General features: G+C 37.9%; 1 pseudogene; it reads left to right on the plus strand.

Moving 5' to 3' along the window:
• The first annotated feature begins 9,045 nt into the window (after nt 1-9,045).
• Nucleotides 9,046-20,278, plus strand: part of LOC119508840 — a 141,562-nt pseudogene continuing 130,329 nt past the window's right edge.

Genomic DNA, 20,278 nt, shown 5'->3' on the forward strand with positions numbered 1-20,278 from the left:
CAAGGTAGAGACAAATCGATATAAGTAGCTTCATATTATAAAGAGTATCTACTGTAGCTTTATATTATAAAGAATATCTACTAAGCACATTGCCACAGGACTTAACAATAGATGAAAACATGATGATGATGATGACAATGAGGTGAACATTCAGTGAGTAAATACATGTAAAACTACTAGATCAGTGCTTTGCATATAGGAAGGGCTAAAAAGAGTGATGGCTATTATTATTTGGGGGCTTGATGGTGCTGCCTGGTGGGAAAGTCCAGGCCAAGCGGAAGCAAGGATGCTGCATAAACGCATGTGACTTGAGGTTCAAAGATTGTAGAGTACCCTCAGCTGGCCTGGAGGGTTACTCTTGCCTTATTTGGTAATCGTGCAAATGTCCCCAACCAAGTCAAGTGACAGTCATGGTTCACTTGAAGTATAAAGTGTAGAATCACTGTGGCAGGGCGAGGGTGGAAGCAGAGAGCTGGCTGGAGAGGAAACAAGCCAAAGCTGTAACCAGAGTTGAGCTAAGGGCCTACGGAAATGGTAAACATTGAAATCAAAATTGAATTCACACCTTGGCAGCAGTGAACAAGCTCTCACTTAGTGATTCCAATACTGAAGCAAAATGAGCATGCAGTATTTTGGTATTTATTTTATCCAATGCTGAAAGAGCAGGACAAAACCGGACAGTCTCCATAATTTCTATCTCTGATGTCTCAGTTATGACTGCATTGATTAGGGGACTGTGTAGAACCCATTCTTTTATGCCTGAGTCTACCTAGGTGAGTGTCCCAGGGTAGGATAGTTGGGGAATAAAGTCTTGGTCAAGATAAATGTTATTCAGGGAGGAGTGGGCCAGACCATAAGAGATGGTCCTGAAGGGAAAAAATGAGTGAAGCAGAAGGACTTCAAGGGAATCCAGCTCTGGGGGAAGGGAGAAGTTGAGACAAAGAACCAACCTCTCCTCTTCCCTCCTCTTCTGTGTCTAAACTATCAACCATATTCTCCTCCTGCTTTCAGTATGGTCTCCCTCCCCCATTCTAGGATTCCATCAGACACCTGTGGAATTGATGGTAGCCCAAATTGACTCTGGGGAAAAGAAATGAATTATACACATAAAAGAGAAAAATTTCCTACCTCCAAAATGGAAATTAGAATAATGAGATAACCTGAAAAAAATTTAAACAAGTGAGAAATATGGTCAGAACACTGTCTAGATGAAGGCAGATTTGTTGGAATAAAAATTTTAAGGTAGCATTGATTCTCTGGGTAAGGCTCAAGGCATAAATGATTTGTTTTAATTTTTTTTAATACTCATAAAATACATGGCATGGCACCAGTAAAAATAGCAATAATTTGGTATTTAAAAATGCATGCATACAGGACAATAAAAATGAATGTTGCAGGTACTTTTATCACTGTGAGTGATAAAAGGATGATGGCAGCGTGGATCCTAGAATAAAGGTGTTAAGTCCTCCAGAGTATCCTCTGTCATATTCTTGACCCCTGTATCAGCTATCTATTGCTGCATAACAAACTAACCCAAAACTTAGTGGCATAAAACATTAACAAATTATTACTTGTGTTGACTGGATAGATCTTTGCTGTTCTCACCTAGATCACTCATGAGGCTACAGTCAGCTGGGGGATCAGCTGGGATAGCTAAGTGGCTGGGATTGTTGCAAGGTCATTCATCTCTGGATTTTCCAAAGCATTATGGTCTCATGTTCCAAGACAGCAAGCACAGAACCTGCAAGGTCTTGTCAGGGTGAAGCTCAGAAGTCACATGGCATCACTTCCACCATATTCCATTACTCAAAGCTAGTTCAATGCCAGAGCAGATTCCAGGCGAGGGGAAATAGACCCCACCTCTCGATGAGAGGGGTGGCAAAGAAAACATTGCAAAGAGGCGCATGTCTAAGGGAGAGAGGAATTTGGGGACCATCTTTGCAAATAAGCTACCACAGTCCCTAAGGCACTACTGAAGGATAAGTTGGGGCATCAAAAGGGAAGGGTGTTAGTCAGAAAGCTTTTTATAAAGAATAATGTTGCATCTGTTCATCGTTAAAATCTGGGGCTTTCAACCTTCAGACTTCCACGGAGCCATCTGTCTGATAATGTTGACTGTAATATTTATACTGATGTGTAAGTGGCAGAACTCTATTATACAACTGTATCCAGGAGGTAGATGATTTTCTTTCAAGATTGGTGCTTATTTTTATTCTTAAGTTGACTTTCAACCTTGTAATTTATAAGCTTAAAAGTAATAGTCTCCATCTAGCTTTCCTCCTTTCCAAAATACAATCTTTGTAATCATCAGAGAAGCCTGCATATTTTAATTCTAAAATTATGTTTTACATTATAGTCAACATTGTTGACATTGTGAGCTTTTAAATTGTGAGTTCGATAAAGCATAATACAGTTGATGTTTATATTTTAATTCCTTTTATCATTTGTATTACAAATGGCTAAGCAGGCTGCAATCCTGACAAGTTTCTTGTGCCTGAGTCTGCATTTCTTTGGATGTCAGGACAACGAATAGAATAATTTGTTGAAAAATAGAAGGCCTTATTAGTTCAGACTACATTTCTGGATTTCTAAGGGAAAAGAAAAGACCCTATAAATCTGAAGGCCTTCTGCTAATGGGTGATATCACCTGTCCCTTCTTTTAGATCCCCACCTCCTTCTTTGCTATCTTTTGATGACAAATAGGAAGAAATCAAGTTGTGGTGTGTGAGTGTATGTGCATGTCTATAAATGCCTGAGAAAGACAGAGAGAGAGAGAAAAAATGAGAAAGAATGAAAATGCCTTATTTCTCCAACATGTACCAATTCCATACCTGTTTTGTTTACATTCTTCTCCTTGCTTTCTGGAGACCATCAGGCCTAACTCAATTATTTAACTGTGAGTATGCAAAATCCTCAATAAAACCAGTTCAATGGCTTTCATTGTCCTTTCCAGAAACAACTCTGATTATTTTAAAACATTTTGGTAAATAGTACAGCAATATTTAAAGGTATGATGTGATAAGAAGAATAATGATGGTGATGAAATTGTGTCTTACTCATCAGTTCAACAAATATTTATTGTTAAGTATTAAGGATACAAAAAAAAAATGTGTCAATTTCTCTCAAAGAATTCTCTGTATCAGGAGTCAGAAAACTTTTTTTGTAAAGGGCCAGACAGTAAATATTTTAGACTTTGCTGGCCTTGAGATCTCTGTTGTAACTACTCAGCTCTGTGGATACAGTACTAAAGCGACCAATGATCCATAAATGAATGTACATGTCTATCTCCCAATAAAACTGCATTTACAAAAACAGATAGTGAACTGTATTTTCCCCTGGACTATGGTTTGTTGACCCCTGTTCTATATAATTGAAGGGCATAAAATTTAAAAGCAGTAAATTGTTATAAATAATATGTGAGTAATAGATATTGGGGCATTAAGAAGAAAGTGGCAGTTCTCAGGGTAGGAGGTGGTCAGGAAAAGCATGACTTGAAAGATGAGTAGGTGTCTGACAAGTGGACTAAGAACAGATATCCTAATGTTTCCATGGAATTACAAGTAATTTGGGAATGACTGGTCTATGGGTGTAACTACCATGTTATACTGTCAGTCATGGAATTAATTTTTAAGCCCAAAGAATCTTAGAGGTCCTCTAGCTCAATTATCCATCTATCCAGTGATTGTTTTATAACACCCCAGAGAGAATTTGTGAAAATAAGTTGTAGAGATCAGTAGCCCTGGATACTTTAAACCTCATGCACATCAAATATCTATTAAAAGAAATGTCTTCATATCAAACATAACTGAATCACATTGATAACTCACTTATTCCAAGCGACCACCAATACAAAACATTTCCTCCAAGACTTCTTTACTTTTTACCCTCTCCACACAGCTCTGTGAAGCACAACTCTCTTCACAGGTTCAGACTTACATGATAATTTGCCTATTAGGAAGGGGATGTCCAGGTTTATAGAGGCTGAAGCTTATATTTTTGGGTTTTCTTTCTAAAAAGTATTACTTTGAATACACATTTGCTAGGTCTGCTTTTCGTTTTTGTGTTTGCTTTTCTGTTTTCTTTTTTAATTTTTTTTCCTTTTTTTTTAAATAGAGAAGTTGTAGGTTTACAGAAAAATCATGTAAAAAATACAGAGCTCCTACATACCACCCTATGATTAACACCTTGCATCGTTGTGGTACATTTGTTACAATTCACGAAAGAACATTTTTATAACTGCACTATTTACTATAGTACATCGTTTATAATAGGGTTTACTGTTTGTGTTGTACGGTCCTATATTTGTTGCTTTTAAATTTTTATTCTAGTAACATATATAAAACCTCAAATTTTCCCCCTTTAAACCCATTCAAATATTTGATGCAATGCCGTTAATTACAATCACAATGTTGTGCATGGGAGTTAATGCTTAAATTGTATGGAGTTTCTATTTGGGTTGATCATAAAGTTTTGGTAATCGATGGTGGTGATGGTAGCTAAGTTTGCTTTGTGGCAAATCTGCTTCTATCTAATAGATAGCTATCTAAATTTTCAGGTCACATTGAATTCTACAAGTCTCAAAAAATAATCCATACTCTCCCTTCATAATGTGAGCCTACATTTGACCCATGGCTCCCCATAACCTGAAATCTATGGATTCTAGGAGTGATCCTATACTAGACCTCTCAATTACACTCAGACATTTCCAAGCAAGGTCTGGGGGATTTTATTTTACAAACAGCTCAAGCATCACCACCCTGATTGTTCCCATTTCAAGCCACTGTACCCATCTCCCTGCTCCAGTCCTGTCACCTTAAATTCATTCTAAGATGCAAACCTATTAAGATTATTTATGTGTTTAAAACCTTTCAGTAGCTCTCCATGATCTCATGGAAAACTTTATACTGACACACTGTCTTTCATGATCAGTCTTTGTCTGCTTCTCATTCTGGTTTAGGCTTTCTCCACACTTTCACTAGAAAAATCCTTGTAACCCCAAAATACAATAATGTCATTCAGTGCTTAAAATTTGTTTGGCGTCTCTCCATTCTCACAGGAAAAACATTTAAACTCCTTTGCAGAGTGTGCAAAAATTTCCATGAGCTGGTCTCTACTTATTTGTCCATCCTCATCTCTCTGCAATTCCTCAAACACATTAGTTCTCTCTGGCCTCACTGGTCTGCACATGCTGTTCTATTTGTGCTGTCCAGCATACCTTTTCCCTTCCTGCCCTCCTGGCTAATTACACAGAATTATCAAAGTTTTACATCATTATACTCCCACTTTCCTTGAGTTCTTCTAGGCAAACTGAGGTGGTGATTCCTACTATACTCTTTCTAAGTCTCCAATAATATTACTCTGTTGTCTTATAATTATTTGCTTTAAAAAATCTGTCTTTTGTATAATCTAGATATAAGGTTTATTAGGAGGAACAATACTTTTCATTTTTAAATTCCTCTTTCCCTGAACAATATTTGATACAAAGCAGCACACTATATACATTCCTTCGATGAATGAATGAATGAATGAATGAATTGATTTGAACTGAATAAAGTACACACAGATCAACTCACTCATAACAATATAAATCTCTCTGTAACAAAAAGTATCCTAGTCCGTGCATGTTAAAATAATTAAAAGAATGCCTTGTCATTTGAATATGAAACTTGGCACATATACAGTCCTTCTAGATCACTTATAATCTCCCATAATTTGTTCCAGAAGGAGCCGGTGTCACTTGAATGCTGAAGCCCTAATCAAGGACGTCCCTTCATTATGTTAGTATTAGTTCAACAATTAGTCTCTGAAATCAGTGCCACTGGAACACATTTCACCAGCTCCTGATCTGCATTTATTTGCTTTTCATTCTAGGGTTGAGGAATAAAGGAAAGATGGGGATTCTACACATATCAGGCCTTACCTCTTGGTGATCCATCTCACATTCAAAGGGACATGGGTCTGTCTCCTTACTGGGATAGCCGTTGACTCCAGCCAGTCCTCATCCTTATTTCCTAATGACAACTTGCTTCTTTCACTTTGAATGTGTTCCTAACTTCTTCCTATTATTATCATCTTTACACTAGAGTCTCCCATCTTAAAATAAAACTCTTCCCTCCTGTGACCTCCTGTAATTGGTGCTTCCTCGGCATCTGTGCAAGTGCTATAAGCAGGGGCTGAGACTCTGGCCACCTACCTCTTATCTGAGTTAACAGCAGGGTCAGAGCTTGAGAATGAGGGAAGATAAAGGCAGTGCTTCTCAGAGTGGGGCCCTCATCACAAGCATCAGAGTCATCTGGATGCTTGTTCTGGACCCCACTCCAGACCTACTAAATCAGAACCTCAATTAACCCACCTGCCTCTGAGACTCTCAAGCAGACAAAAATCTGGGAATACATGCATGATGATCATTTTAAAGTGTAATATTGAGAGGATTTTTATATTTGGTGTAATTTTTGGTTAAGCAGAATTTGCAAAACAATGAGCACCATGAAGGTGCCTGTAAACCTGCAGGTTAGTGAATTTCATTAGACTGTATATTCCTCGAAGGATGGACAAAAACCTGAGCACCACTAAGTTCAACAACACCTAGGAAAATATCCTGCCTATGATAGGAGCTCAGAATTAAATAGAATCTGAATTAAGTTGCATTTTGATTTAGTAACTCTGAAATATATTAAATTTTAATTCTGGCCCTAAAGCAATCCCCATAATCAATTAGTGATGCTAACAACACAGAAATTCCATCAAGTTCAAGGCCTAAGTTTAATTACATGTGGTGTTAATCAATTTTCTAATATCCCTGGGCCTCAAGGTTTTCTTCTGTCAAATGGGAAGCATACCTTTGGAATTTCCTGTCCGAGGTTTTGTTGTCAATATGAAATATGGCATGATACGGAAGAACAGTTTGGAAAAAGTAGCCTTTCCTCAAATAGATTTTACAATAAAATCTGCACCAAAGTGTCATTTACTTGTTTATCTCTTACATAGCAGCATTTGGTTACATGTTTATTTGTTTAAAATCTGTAAATCTTTTCTTCCCTTTTAAGCTTTCAATAAATTTCTACTTAATGAGTGAATGATGTGATGTTGGACCCATTTCCTGCAGTATGTGCAGTTTTCATGGTACCTAATAACCTTTCAAAACTGATATTTTAGGAATTACTTCAAGTTTTAGAGAAAAATATTTTTACTTTACCAGTATGTTGCGAATTTGTTTTATCATCACAGTAGCAACATTAAAAAGCTTTTCCACCCCCACTAGGATTTAGAATAGGACTTTTGATCTTATAGTTATTCTATTAATGAGTGCTAGAGATACTCATCATCCTGCAGTTTAAAATTTCAATTATCTTACATTTTCATGTTCTATGGGTGTTTGTTGTCTTCCTCTGCTCTGTCCCCACCTCCCTTTCCCAGGATAAAACTGAGGAGGATCAGATATCATGTCTTGTGTTCCGCGAGGATCACAGTTTGTCTGGAGTTCGGACCCTGTCCTTTCTCTCTTTTCCCAATGCCTCCGCACTCCCAGGTTTCCGAGATGGAAAAGAAAGGAGAGAGAAAGGATGAGTAAGGAGGATGGGAAAGCATAGGTACAGTTTCCATTTAACTCCTACTTTTGGGTTCCCTTGCTAATTCAAAGATGCTGCCTTCTGAGATCATCCCCAGGCATGAGGAAGAGAGGAGTCTAGCAGGCAGTTTCCTTTCTTGCCTCTTCTGGGGCCCCTCGCTGTTGGAGCACAGGCACCTGGGGCACTGCACCCCCACCCATGCCAGTAGGGGCTTGATTGACAGGCAACTGATAAGCAATTGAGCAAGGTGTCCTGCTACTATGCTGCTCTGGACTGAGAGAAAAGAAAGGAAAACTAACTTTTCTGACTCTTCTATTGAATAGAGACTCTATCAAGGACTTCACATATTTTTGCCACAATCCTGTGAAGTGGTTATTGGTACTTTTTCATTGGTAGAGAGATCATTTAAGCTCAGAGTTTAATCTACTTGCCTAAGTCACAAAGTTACTAAGGAATAGAACTGGAATTAAAGAAAATTAAGAACGGAATTAAACAGTGCTAAATGACTCCAAAATCCATGGTGTCCGTTATAAACATACATTTGTATATATGAAACATAACATAATATATAATATTATGTATATTTAGAATACATAGTAAATATAATAATTATATAAGGTTCAGGTGAACAAACTTTTAGAATTGTGCATAATTAAGCATTGATAGGCATTGATAGGAGGCTTAGGGTCCCTCCTATGAGTAACACTCATGTGTTTTACTCATCAGAATTTGTGATATTTATCTTGGCTCCAATCTATCTTTTCTTTTTACTCCTTGGCTGTGTCTGTAAAACAGAGCATCTAAGGCTACTGGCCTTTGGATTACTAAACAAATTTTCTGTTTCAGGGAGGTCACAAATTATACTTTTGTTCAAATTATATTTTTGTATTATGCATACTTAAGTATTATCAAGCTTATTTTTGACTACTCCTAGTGAATACTGAAGAGCAAGTTTGGTTAAATCCCCTTGCTACCCACCCCCACCCCCACCCCGCCACCTCCAAACTATGTTCCTTTCTCTGTATGGCTATGGAGGAATTCAGTTTCAAAATCTGTGCCAGTGGAGACACTGCTTTTGTTTCATGTCTCCTGATTTCTCTGCTCATCAGTTCTATAGTTAGCAGTGTGTATTTAATGATTCATATAAAGCAAGAATAGCATTTGTGAAATGGAAGAAAATATTTCATCCTATACACATTTAAGTCCTACACAAAGAAAACTATACAGTGTAGAGTGCTACATAATTTTGTACATATATGTTCAGGGCTGATGCTTGGGAAAATAATAAAGAGATGAAACTTGTCTTCCAATACCTTCAACTCCTACATTCTGAATTATTTGTAGCATTCTATATCAGATATCCTTATTCCTAATTTAAACAGCCAAATGAATGAATCCCTAATTGTTGAAATCTATGAATAAGGGGACAAATGAAGGAGATATTTGGGGGCTGGTTGATTTGTTCTGAAGTCACAGCATGGAGGCTGATTTCTACACCATCTATGAGAAAGAGCAACCTCCAGCATTTGCTGCACACAATCCTAGAGGTAAGGTCCTACATTTAAGTGACCAGAGTATAAACTGAAACACTGTTCAGAAACAGCGAAATCATTCTTTGAAAAATGGAGCCAGGCTAATAGAATGGCTGGTGTTCACTTCCAGCAGGGCTGAAGAGACAAAGGCTCCTCCCACATTGGTTCTGGTTGTCAAGATGCTCAGAGCTATTCCTTTACAGTATAAGTCAGTCATGCTGTAAGAAATGCAAGAAGACAAACTCCTGCTTTTCCCCCAAATTTGTTTGCTCCTACCAAGATAAGAACAGAAATCTTAGTTCAAAGTCTTCTATTAATATTCTGGAATAAGCAGGCAGAATTGTGAAAGGTTCTAGAAACCTTTAAATTGCCATTAGCTAATCAAAATCATTGTTCAGTGATCATTATCTTTTATTAAAAATGACCACTGAATCAGAATGTTCATACTGCTTTTCAATTAAAATGTAGAATAGCCAGAAATGACTCAATAGCACACAGAGCAGCAAGCCATTACCCAGAGGTAATTGGCCACTTAAGAACTTAAGTTAACTTCTTGATGCAGCCAGTTATTTCTGCCAATGTCATTTCTAAAGGCTTTTCCTACAGAAAGAGCACTTTTGTAAACAATATACCCTGTAACAGGGTGTTCAAGATAAAAAATGCTCATGATCTTCAAAATTCCATCCAAAGCATGATGCTTTTTTTTTCCCTGTCATTTGTTAGGGAAACACTCAGTATCGTAAGGTGAGGACGTGAAGAAGGGTGAAGGCAAAATAGAGGTGACATGGTAACTAAGAATATGATTGGTAAAGGATTTTGTTTTGAATTAAAATACATTTACATACATGCTCAGACACACAGAGGTAATCACAAACTGTCCAAAAGATCAAAGCAATTGATGGCAAAATGAAAAATCTAGTCCATCATTTAACTCTTTTACACATCACAGTAGACAGTATTTCACTATTTATTTATTTCTCACAAAATTGACATAATTGTCCTTTTTTTTTTGTCTCCATGAAATGTAGGAAGAACCTAAATACACCAAGACACGATGAAGTAGAAGCTACTAAAGAGTTAAGTTTTCCATAGGAAAGAGAAACACAGTTAAATACTACATCACAAATTACCATTTTTATGTCACCACCCCACCATGACTTTAGCACTAAGCCTGCTACATCTTCACACTCTCATTAGGATATAATGCATATTCATGGTCCTGATTATATAGCCACTTTCTTGACTTGTTTTAATTGTGCATAAAGACACTGTGACAGGAGACCTGACCTTTTCAAGATCATTTTCTCTCCATTGCTTTTCACAAAGCTATTAACTTGTCTCCTTCCCAAAGATTGCAATAATTTATTTCCCATTAATAAAAAATTCCTGGTGCCATGCAAATTAAAATTTATTCAGCAAATAGAATTCTTGGATTATTTTCTAATGGCTTTAAATACTTCCAGCTTAGGAAGAAAAATAAAATTAATGGGTACAGGCTGAGTGGATAATTGCATACATTGGTGAAAAATGAATATATAACCGATCTGTAGCTTACCTCACATCAGTTAGCTTTAGTTCTTTTATCAAAAAATATATTAAATAATTTATTTCAGGGGGGTATCATTATGGTCTTGAAATTATCCCCAATGTATGAAAAGCTCAGCAACTTACATGGATAAACAACACATGTTGGTATAAGAAAACCAGACCAAGTTAAACAAAAAACGTGTGTAGGTGTAAATGAGATTATTTAAGGGGGTCACTTAGCTAATGTGGCAACTGAATTGCAATATAATGTGAGCAAGGGCATAAATGAAAGGCAGGGAGCTGGATTTCTTTCCTTGCTAAGTGGCACCTGTCTTTCCCTTTGTAATCAAGTATCCCATGAGAGAACCAAATTTCCAGAGGATGTTGCTTTTGGATCTCATCATCCCGAGAGAATTTAAGTGGATCTTCTTCATGCTATGCCTTTTTGTGTTTTTCTTTGCATTTTATGTTAATGTGATGAAACTCAGGTGTTAAAATGTTTATACACAAAATGCTTTAGACTTAAACATATAATATTTACTGCCAACCTAGTTGCTCCATACTAAAATAATATCAGTGCCTAAAGGATGACATTTAAACTTTAAGCCATCATAAACATAACTTTTTCTGGTTCTTGACATACTAATTGCAGAGGACAAGAGGGATTAGAATGTCCAAGAGAACACCGTGGGTTTAAAGTTTTCCAATGGAAACCAAGCTCTTTGAGTGTTTTCTTCATAGTCTAGGAAATTAGGAAAAAAAAAGGAAAAAAGGAGTGGGTGGACAATCTCGTTAACTTGGCAACTGGGGCAATTTTTTCCTTAAGTGGAAGGCTTCATTGTCTGATTCGATCTAATTTTAAGGAGATTCTTTTGTCCTCTCTCAATGAGCCAAAAAGAAAAGGAAAATTAGAGGAAGGATTGCTATTTTGATGCTATACAGTTTACAGTAAGGTTTCAGACACATTATTTCATTGGATTCTCAAGATAATTCTTTGAGTTTGGAAGTGTATGTTAGCTTCCCATTTTACAGATAAGGAAACTAAGGGCCCATAGAAATGAAACCATGTGTTTAAGGTTATAGGCTAATCAAGATTTGGTGTCCCTTCTTAAGTGCTTGACAAATTAGCTCAAAAAAGCCAGCCTTACCACCCTCCTAGCAATGGCTCTCAACTGGCGGGAGGGGGTGGGTGGGTGACATTAGCCTCCAGGGAATATTTGACAATCTCTGAGGACATTTTTGCTTGTCACAATTCAATTATTGGGGAATGGGTACTACTGGCCTCTAGTGGGTAGAGGCCAGGGAACCTGGCAAACAAAGATCCTACAAGGCACAGCACAGATCTTAACCCAACCCTCATCCCCAAGGCCCAAGGTGTCAACAGTGCTGCTATTGAGAAATCCTTCTCTAGAAACTTGAAATTTAAAAAAAAAAGAGAGAGGAACTAGAGGAAAACAACTTTCTAAATAGAACATGTCATGGACTCTTGCATATTTAGTTTGGAAAGTGTTGATAATAGTGAAAATAAAAGAGGGAGAGAAAACCAAAGGCAAACAGAGCCAGAAAGTAAAAGCAAAAACAAGAGAGAGCAAATCCTAGGAGGAAAAAATACACATAAAGGAGTACAAAGGACATGTTTTGATTAATGATGCCGTAAGGCCCCAGGACACACAGTGGATGGAAAAAAAAAAAAAAAAAAAAAAAATCTAAAATTCCTCCAGAAATAAAGACCAAAGATGATGTGAGTCACTGGGTATCTATATAATCACCTTGACTTCTATGAGGATGGAGATATTGATGAAGCCCCAGACTTACAGGAAGTACTATTGTGTGAACCGATATGATAAATGCATAGAAGGAGAGGAAAGAAACTAGGAAATACTCTTAATGTCCCAAAGCTTGGGAAAGAGAAAAAGAGAAAGAAGGAGGGAAGATAATTGGGATAGTAATAAAAGCAAGGGTGGAAAATCAGCCCAAATTGTAGTTTAAGCTCAGCACAGACCATTCTTGTTGTGGGAGTTGATCTTCCTCATTCTGTAATCTTCCATACACTGTATGTTGTAATCAATTTAGTTAGAGGAGTATACTTTACCCTGTTCAGTTATTTTAATAAAATGAAGTGTTAGAGAATATTCTGATGTTTTGTGAAATTTAAGGTAGTCCTGAGATTTCCAACCCTACTAGGAAATTAAAATTATCAAGGCTCAATAAAATTATGGTATATAGATATGTGTGTGTGTGTTTCAAACATTAAATGAGACAGACTTAGCTTTGTTGAAAGTAAAGATTCTTAACAATGTACAGCCTCAGCTAAACCTGCATTGCCTCTTAGCTATCTTGTTGAATGCGATGGGAAAAGACTGATGAAAGGCTGCCAGTTTCAGAGTCAGACAGACTCTGAAAAGCATATGACACTCATCCCTGCCTGATTTCTGGCTTGTGCATTGCAAAAACTACTTAACCTTTTCAAGTGTCAGTTTTCAAGTGTCAGTTTCCTAGTCAGTAAACTGGGACTAATAGCACCTATCTCAGGGGTGGTATTAAAAAATAATTCACGAAGATCATTGTATGGGCCCTGACCAGACAGAATGGGCACCAGCTGTAAATTACCAATACCACTAGACCAGCCCCTGGATGTCAGCCCTGCCTGATATAGGGTTCTGGGGAGAATCTAAAGATTTTATTTGTTTGTTTATTTATTCATCTATTTATTATGCACATCCTGGGCTCCAGATGCTGTACTGGGCACTGGGGATACAGAGATGATTCAAATGCAATTTCATGTGTTAGAAGGACTAAAAATCTATTGAGGGAAATAAACATATAAATTAGTAATATCAATACATATATGTGATGTATTATTAATATTGTGCTTCATTCAATTTTTACCTCCTTTTGGGTTCCACTCACATCCAAGTCTCCCGCCTTAACCTTTCTTTGGAGGTCTAGTAGTAAAACTGCATTTTCAGCTGTCTGCGAGACATCTTTCAGTGAGCTGCAGGTATCTCAAACCAAATAATGTCCTTGACCAAATTTACCACTTTCTTTGCAAAAGCAGTTCCCTTTACCTCATTTTTCAGAATGACAGTCTTTGTTTTGCCCAAGTCTAAAATTGTGAGATCATCATCAGGTCTTTCCTTTCATTCAGGTCCCATATCCAATTCCTTGCCAATCCTGTTGAGACATCCCCTGGTGATTGTTCCCCATTCCTTTCCTGGCTTACGCTAATGGAGACCCTTAACCACTTACCTGGCTACCTCCAATAGACACTTAACAAGTCTTCCTCCCTACTTAATCCTTCCTCAGTTGACTTCCAGATTAATCATTTTTAAGGGCAGGTCTCTGCTCAACAAATTTCCTTCCCAGTAACCTCTAAACATTCACTGAGTAAGGTCCAAACTCATCACCTTGGCAATGAAGGATGCCCTTGATGCTCAACGTGCACTTCCAAACATGCCTGTCCTCCTCCACACACCACACATACCATCAAATATTTCTCACTGCATGCTGTGTCTCTACTTTTTCTAGGCTCCCTGCTTTTGACCCCACCATCCATCTTCCTGATTCCTAGCTTTTTCAACTGCTAACATCTAAATTTTATCTAGCCTTCAAGACCCATCGTAACATTTTTCCATTTTCTATGCAACAATTACTACTTTCTGAAATTAGCTTGTCCACATATTTGCTTGCAGAATTGTAACTCCCCCTGTCCTCCCTCCGCTTCTGCCTCATCCAGACTATAAGCTACACAAGAGCAAAAGCCTGGCACATAATAGACATTCAATAAACATGTGTTGAATGAATAGACACATGAATGGGTGATTTGCCACATCCTTCCTGAGCCATTCTTAATCCCTTCAGACACAGTTCTGGAATTTCCACACAATTTTATCTGTGCTTCTTTTTTTGTTTTTTGTTTTTTGTTTTTTTGAACCCAGCTCTGGATGTTCACAGTTTAGTGACTTTATCATTTTATCAATCATTGTTCCCAAGAGCAATCAAGAACCATACCAGAAAGTCAGTAGCACAAATATATAGTTCGCCCTATAACTAAAAATTATAATGAAAGTCATTTTGCTTGACCATTATTTTTCCTATTTGGATCATTTAAACATGGCTGCATAAATAAAATGGTGACTTTTAAAAAATATATAGCTTCAACATTAAAAGGCAAAGACGACTCAGGATTAGTCCATTAGCACAATCTACCAAAAACTCATTTCCTTCTTCACCTAGATGAAAGTAAATTAAAGAACATAGATTAACACTGAAAGTCTGTAAACCCTGCTGTTTCTCATTTGCTGTGTTAATCAAGACTGCAGGATGAAGTTTCTGCCTCCATTAGCCAACATTTCCCATTTCTGTTTCTCTCCCTTTCTCCAAGCCGTTGTATTCTAAGCCACACATCTGAGCCTTTGATACCTTCCCAGGATAGAAATCAATCTTATTTAAACATAAACTGTGCAAAACATTTGCATTATAATGCAGGTACAAGACCAAAGAATCATTGTAAGAGGAACACAGAGTAACCTGTTTATTTTTTATTAACTATTTTCCTGAAGTAAAAAATATACATATATGGTCATTTTTTAGCAAATTTGGAGAATATACACAGTGAACTAAACTGGACAGAACACACCAAGTCCATGCCAAGTGCCTAGTTAATGGTGCTGAAAATGGGTGGTCTGGGAATGCGGTAATGTCTGATTTCCCAATGAATTGTGCATGAACTGATGCTCTAAAGTTCAGGCAACAGAGGACTCTGACCTGTGTTTTCCTGAACAAATTTCCTCTGCCCTCACGAATCTTGATTCACCTACATTTTTACTATATTTCAAAAGGATTCCGTTATTCAGCTCCCTTCCTTACTCTGCACTTTCCTAGAGCTTTGACCCATTGCAAAATTTTATATAAGTATTAATTAAAATGCCCCTTATAAAAGACATTGCCATCAGAAAAGCCACAATGACTTAGCAGACTGGTTTGGGGAATCTCTATCAGCAAAGGCAGGGATATCATGAGCCATTATTGATGAAAGTGACTTGGCATAAAGTTTCAGGAGTCAGGATTTTTTTTTTTTTTTTTTCTTCCCCAGAAAGGCTCTTATTGGTGCCCTAATTTTGTGGCCATTTAAAATACTGTCTATTGCCTAGTGGAACTGAAGATATGGATGCTGAAATCAGAATTGAAGTATGGGTTTGGTAGTTGAAAAATTATGTGGTGGCTGCATATCTGTTTAATTCAATAGAAATCAAGCACTCTTAAGCAAGGCTCTGTTTCAGCGTTCCCTTTGAAGCTAGTAATAAAATCGAACCTGTCTGCTTAAGAAGGGAAAGGCAATACATTCAATAACAAGCCTGTAGCCATTGGTCAGCCTTAAGCACAAAAACACTCTATGTAATTCTATGTACCCAGCTGAGTTACTATTGTTTGAGTTCCACTTTTACCTCAGCTGGGAACTGTCTTAGCACTTCCTGACGTACCTGAATAATGAGGTTGTTGCACCTGTGAAATAATCATCCCACAATCCACCACCACCCATGGGATGCTCAGTGCAGCAGATGTTCCAAACGTGCTGTCTGCTGGTGGGCTGTCCTACTTCTTAGACCTTCTTCGGCTGCTTCTCTCTGATACGAACGTGTTATTTAATCAAACGAAGACTAATTCGGCACAAAATTTGTCTGCACCTTCTTCAAACAAACACTGAATACAAATATCCCCATCTCAACTTTTCTGTCTGAAATATGGAATGAGTGTGAGAAGGTCATATTCATGGATAACAAAGTTGCTCTGCTAAGAGGAAGGAGAAGGAAAAAACTGACAGAAAAACTCATGTATCAAAATTGTATTACTTGGAAAGTGAATCCACAAATTATAAAATCATTTTTCTTCCTTACCTGAGAAAATGGCATAATAGAGAGTGATATGCAAATTTCCCACAAGGTGCCATGAAAACTTTCCACATACAAAAGACATGTGTATATTAGGATGTTTTTAGACTCTAGGACATGACAGCCTTCACTGTGAACTTAACTTCACATATCCACACATAGAGAATGGTGATGTTTGATGTTCATGATGATGATTTTAGTACATTAAAAGTAATTGCAATATGTGCAGTAGAGTGTGATTAGTATAAAATATCTGGCTTAGCTTCCTCATCCTCCATTATAACCTTCTTCTGTTGGAGAGGTTAGAAAGTTAAAAACTCTTCTTATGCTTCCTCACAACCATGGTTCTGGTTGCAAATCACTTTCTACCCACCACACTCATAGGAGATTTGGGGGGCAGACGGAACTGGGAGGCCACCTTCCCACACCTCTAGGCCAGTGGTTCTCCAAGTGAGGTCCCTCACCAGCAGCGGCACCATCATCTGGGAACTTGTTAGAAGTGCAAATCCTTGGTTCCATTCCTGACTCCCTGAATCAGCTATCCTGGAGGGGGAACCAACAATCTTTGTTTTAACAAGCCCTTCAGCTGATTCTGTTGCCCCCTGAAGTCTGAAAACCACTCCCTAGGCTATTGGCAGCCAATTGACAAGATGGTGGAAACAGGAGGCTTCCCAGCAGAACTCTCCATCGTCCATTCTCCAGTTCCTGGATGTTGCGAAGCAGTGACAACAGTGGCATCATCTTAATCTGACTTTCTAATCCCTACATGGAAAAGGTGGGTGTCCATTCTCCAGTTTTCTGAGGCAATTGTACCCCCCGCATTGGTGTCTTGTGTTCCAGAGGCAGCCTCCAAGATAGGAGCTCCCCAGTGGATCAGGACAGTGTTGTTCTGGAAGTCATTTCAAGAGGACCTGCCTGGAACTTGCTTCTTAGCCCTTCCTGCAACCACGTAGCATTTGATTCCCTATATTAAACAATGTCAGCTTAAAATATCTAGGGTGGGTTCTGTTTCCTACACGGAACCAGGATTGAAACATTCACTATCTCAAAATTTAAAAAAAAATTTGTTGTAAACATGTTTTACAACACAACCCTCAAATTCTTTCAACTTCCTCCCATAGAGAAGCGGGATCAATACCCCTCCCCTTGAATTTGGGTCTTATGACTGTTTGACCAATAGAATGCAGTAGAAGTGACACTATGCTCAGGTTTTAAGAAATTGGCAGCTTCTACTTCCTGTCTGCTGGGACACTAGCTCTTATAACTCAGACACTGGCCTGTGAGGAAGTCACATGGAGAGGAACAGGGGTGTCCTCACCCCCACCCCACCCACAGGAACAGCCAGCACTGATTTACCACCCACAAGAGTTAGCCACCTTGGAAGTGAATCTTTCAGCCCCAGTCAAGCTGCCCCAGCTGATGGTATGTGGAGCAAAGATGAACCTTCCCTGTTGAGCTCTGCCTAATTAGATTCATGAGATAAAGTGATTAAGTTTACAGCATATGCTATTTATTTGTCTGCTGAAGAAGTTTGACTTTCCTTGATTTACCTTTCTCTATCCCTAATTAAAATTTTTTTTGTAGTGGAAATTTGCACTTAAATAATAAGCTGAAAGTAATTAAATGTGAATATCGGTCCCTTTCAGTTGGACAAAGATATCCTAAGTCCCTGCTGTTGTTTAAGTCACTAGATTTTACTGTGGTTTGTTATGTAACAATAGACATCTGGATATCCTCTAAGCCAGAATTATTTGTAGAATAAGAACGAAGAAGTCAAATCTGGGCCAAAGAGTTGACTTAAATCGGGTTCCTCCAAAGCAGAACCAGATATGAGGTGGCTGAGGTATGAAATTAGGAATAAGAGGAGGGGATTTTGAAGACGAGAGGCCCTTCCACAGCTTTCACACACACCGCAGAGACAGTTCTGATATTTTCCCTATTGAAGTTTGGTTACATAAAAATACCACATTTTCTGCCATGGAAGCACCTTTACAATAGAGGGAATATACTTATTTTTCTAATTTCAGCTTATTTACATGTGAATGTCCATAAAAAAAAAAAATCCTGGAATTAGGGATAATAGAAAGGTAGATGCAGGAATGTCAGACTTCGTAAGCAGACCAGATAGCATTTTCTGTAAACTGAGCCACTTCACAGCATTCAGTTCTGAATATCCTACCTTCCCCTGGTAGGACCCGGTGTTCTCCTACGTTCTTCTTTATATCAAACATCTCACACATTTTGAAGAAGATGCTATTATCCTCTTTTACAACCAAAGAAACAGAAGTGTAGGAAAGTTAGGTAACTCTCATGTATTAAATAAGTGAGTGAAATGACTGGGCACGTAGCCCTGGTTTCTCTGAATCCTAAGCAGTATTCACTCACACAGAACCCAGTGGAGTAGACACTTGGCCATTATGATTGGAACTATAGATTTTTCTTGGTGTGATTAGGAAAATTAGACAACTCAAGATCCAAATAATTAAAACATTTCCTATATTTATATAGTATTATTGATTTAAATAATTCACAAATATAGTATCTGATCTTCACAAAAGCCTTATGAGATGACTAGGATAGGGATTGGGCTTCAGATATTCTTTTACAGTTTAGGATTATAGGGCTTAGAATGTATGAGTGATTTGTCCAAATCAATGTTTGACTTGAATTATCTATTTCGATTATCAACATAGAGCAAATTACCTGCGTAATTTCTAATTTTCCACCAGGAAGACATGACAAATAGGTCATTTTAGTACCCTTTATTAACAACTCATTGTTCTATGTCTTAATGGCCTTTTCCTTTCAAACTCTTCATTTAATTCTGTTATTTATATCTTTAGTCACTGAAAGCAAGGATTAAGCATAATAATGGTTTTACTCTCTTCATTTCTTAAATTTAAAAAAAGTCATAGAAACATAGAACTTTAAACACAGGAAAGACTTCTGAGATCGATTCAAATGCTCCTTTCTACAAATAAAGAGACTAAGGCTCTGAGAAGTGAAATGACCTCTCCAAGGTCATGGCAGGTTGATGTGGAGTGAGACAAGGAACCCGTTTTCTGGCTCCTCCCCCTCCTGCTCCATACACACGCTGTCATCTTAACTGTCATCTGTATCAGCACCCGCCACTGTCTGGGGCCCTGATGTTTACTGAACAAACAGTATGAGAACTATCTTTGCTTCTGTAATAAACCACTTGAAGGCAAAAATGATGCTTTATTCACTTTGTATTTCCCACAATGCTTAGGACAGATTTGAAGCTCAAATCAAATACCCAGAAGGATTGGTTGACTTTGATTTGGGAACAAGGATTATGGCATCAGATGGGTACTTTTCAATAGTAAGCCATTTTCTCTCTTCCTTCCCTCAGGAAATTTGCATTTTAATATACACTCTCTCCACAAGCACTTTCAGTTGTCACAAAATAGTAACAACTAATACTCGTTTGTCTCCCTCCAAAGTGCTTTCACTTACATGCTTTTATTTGATTCTGTCACAACCATGTGAAGACTTATGTGTGAAGGAAGCAGGTTTTAGAGAGGTTAATGGATTTGTTCAAAGCTAGGCAGTGATTAAGTGCCAAGGGTGGGATTTGAACCCAGGCCTCATATAGCAGCATCAGACTCTTGTCAGGTCCTGTCTTCTACCAAGAGACCCCCTAGAAGGTCATCCAGTTAGGACAATGCATAAAGAAATAAGAAGTCACACTTTAGAAACAGTTTTACCAAATATGTTCTGCAGCCTTAGGCAACCTTTG

The sequence above is a fragment of the Choloepus didactylus genome, chromosome 14, assembly GCF_015220235.1.
Source record: "Choloepus didactylus isolate mChoDid1 chromosome 14, mChoDid1.pri, whole genome shotgun sequence".
Classification (NCBI taxonomy): domain Eukaryota; kingdom Metazoa; phylum Chordata; class Mammalia; order Pilosa; family Megalonychidae; genus Choloepus; species Choloepus didactylus.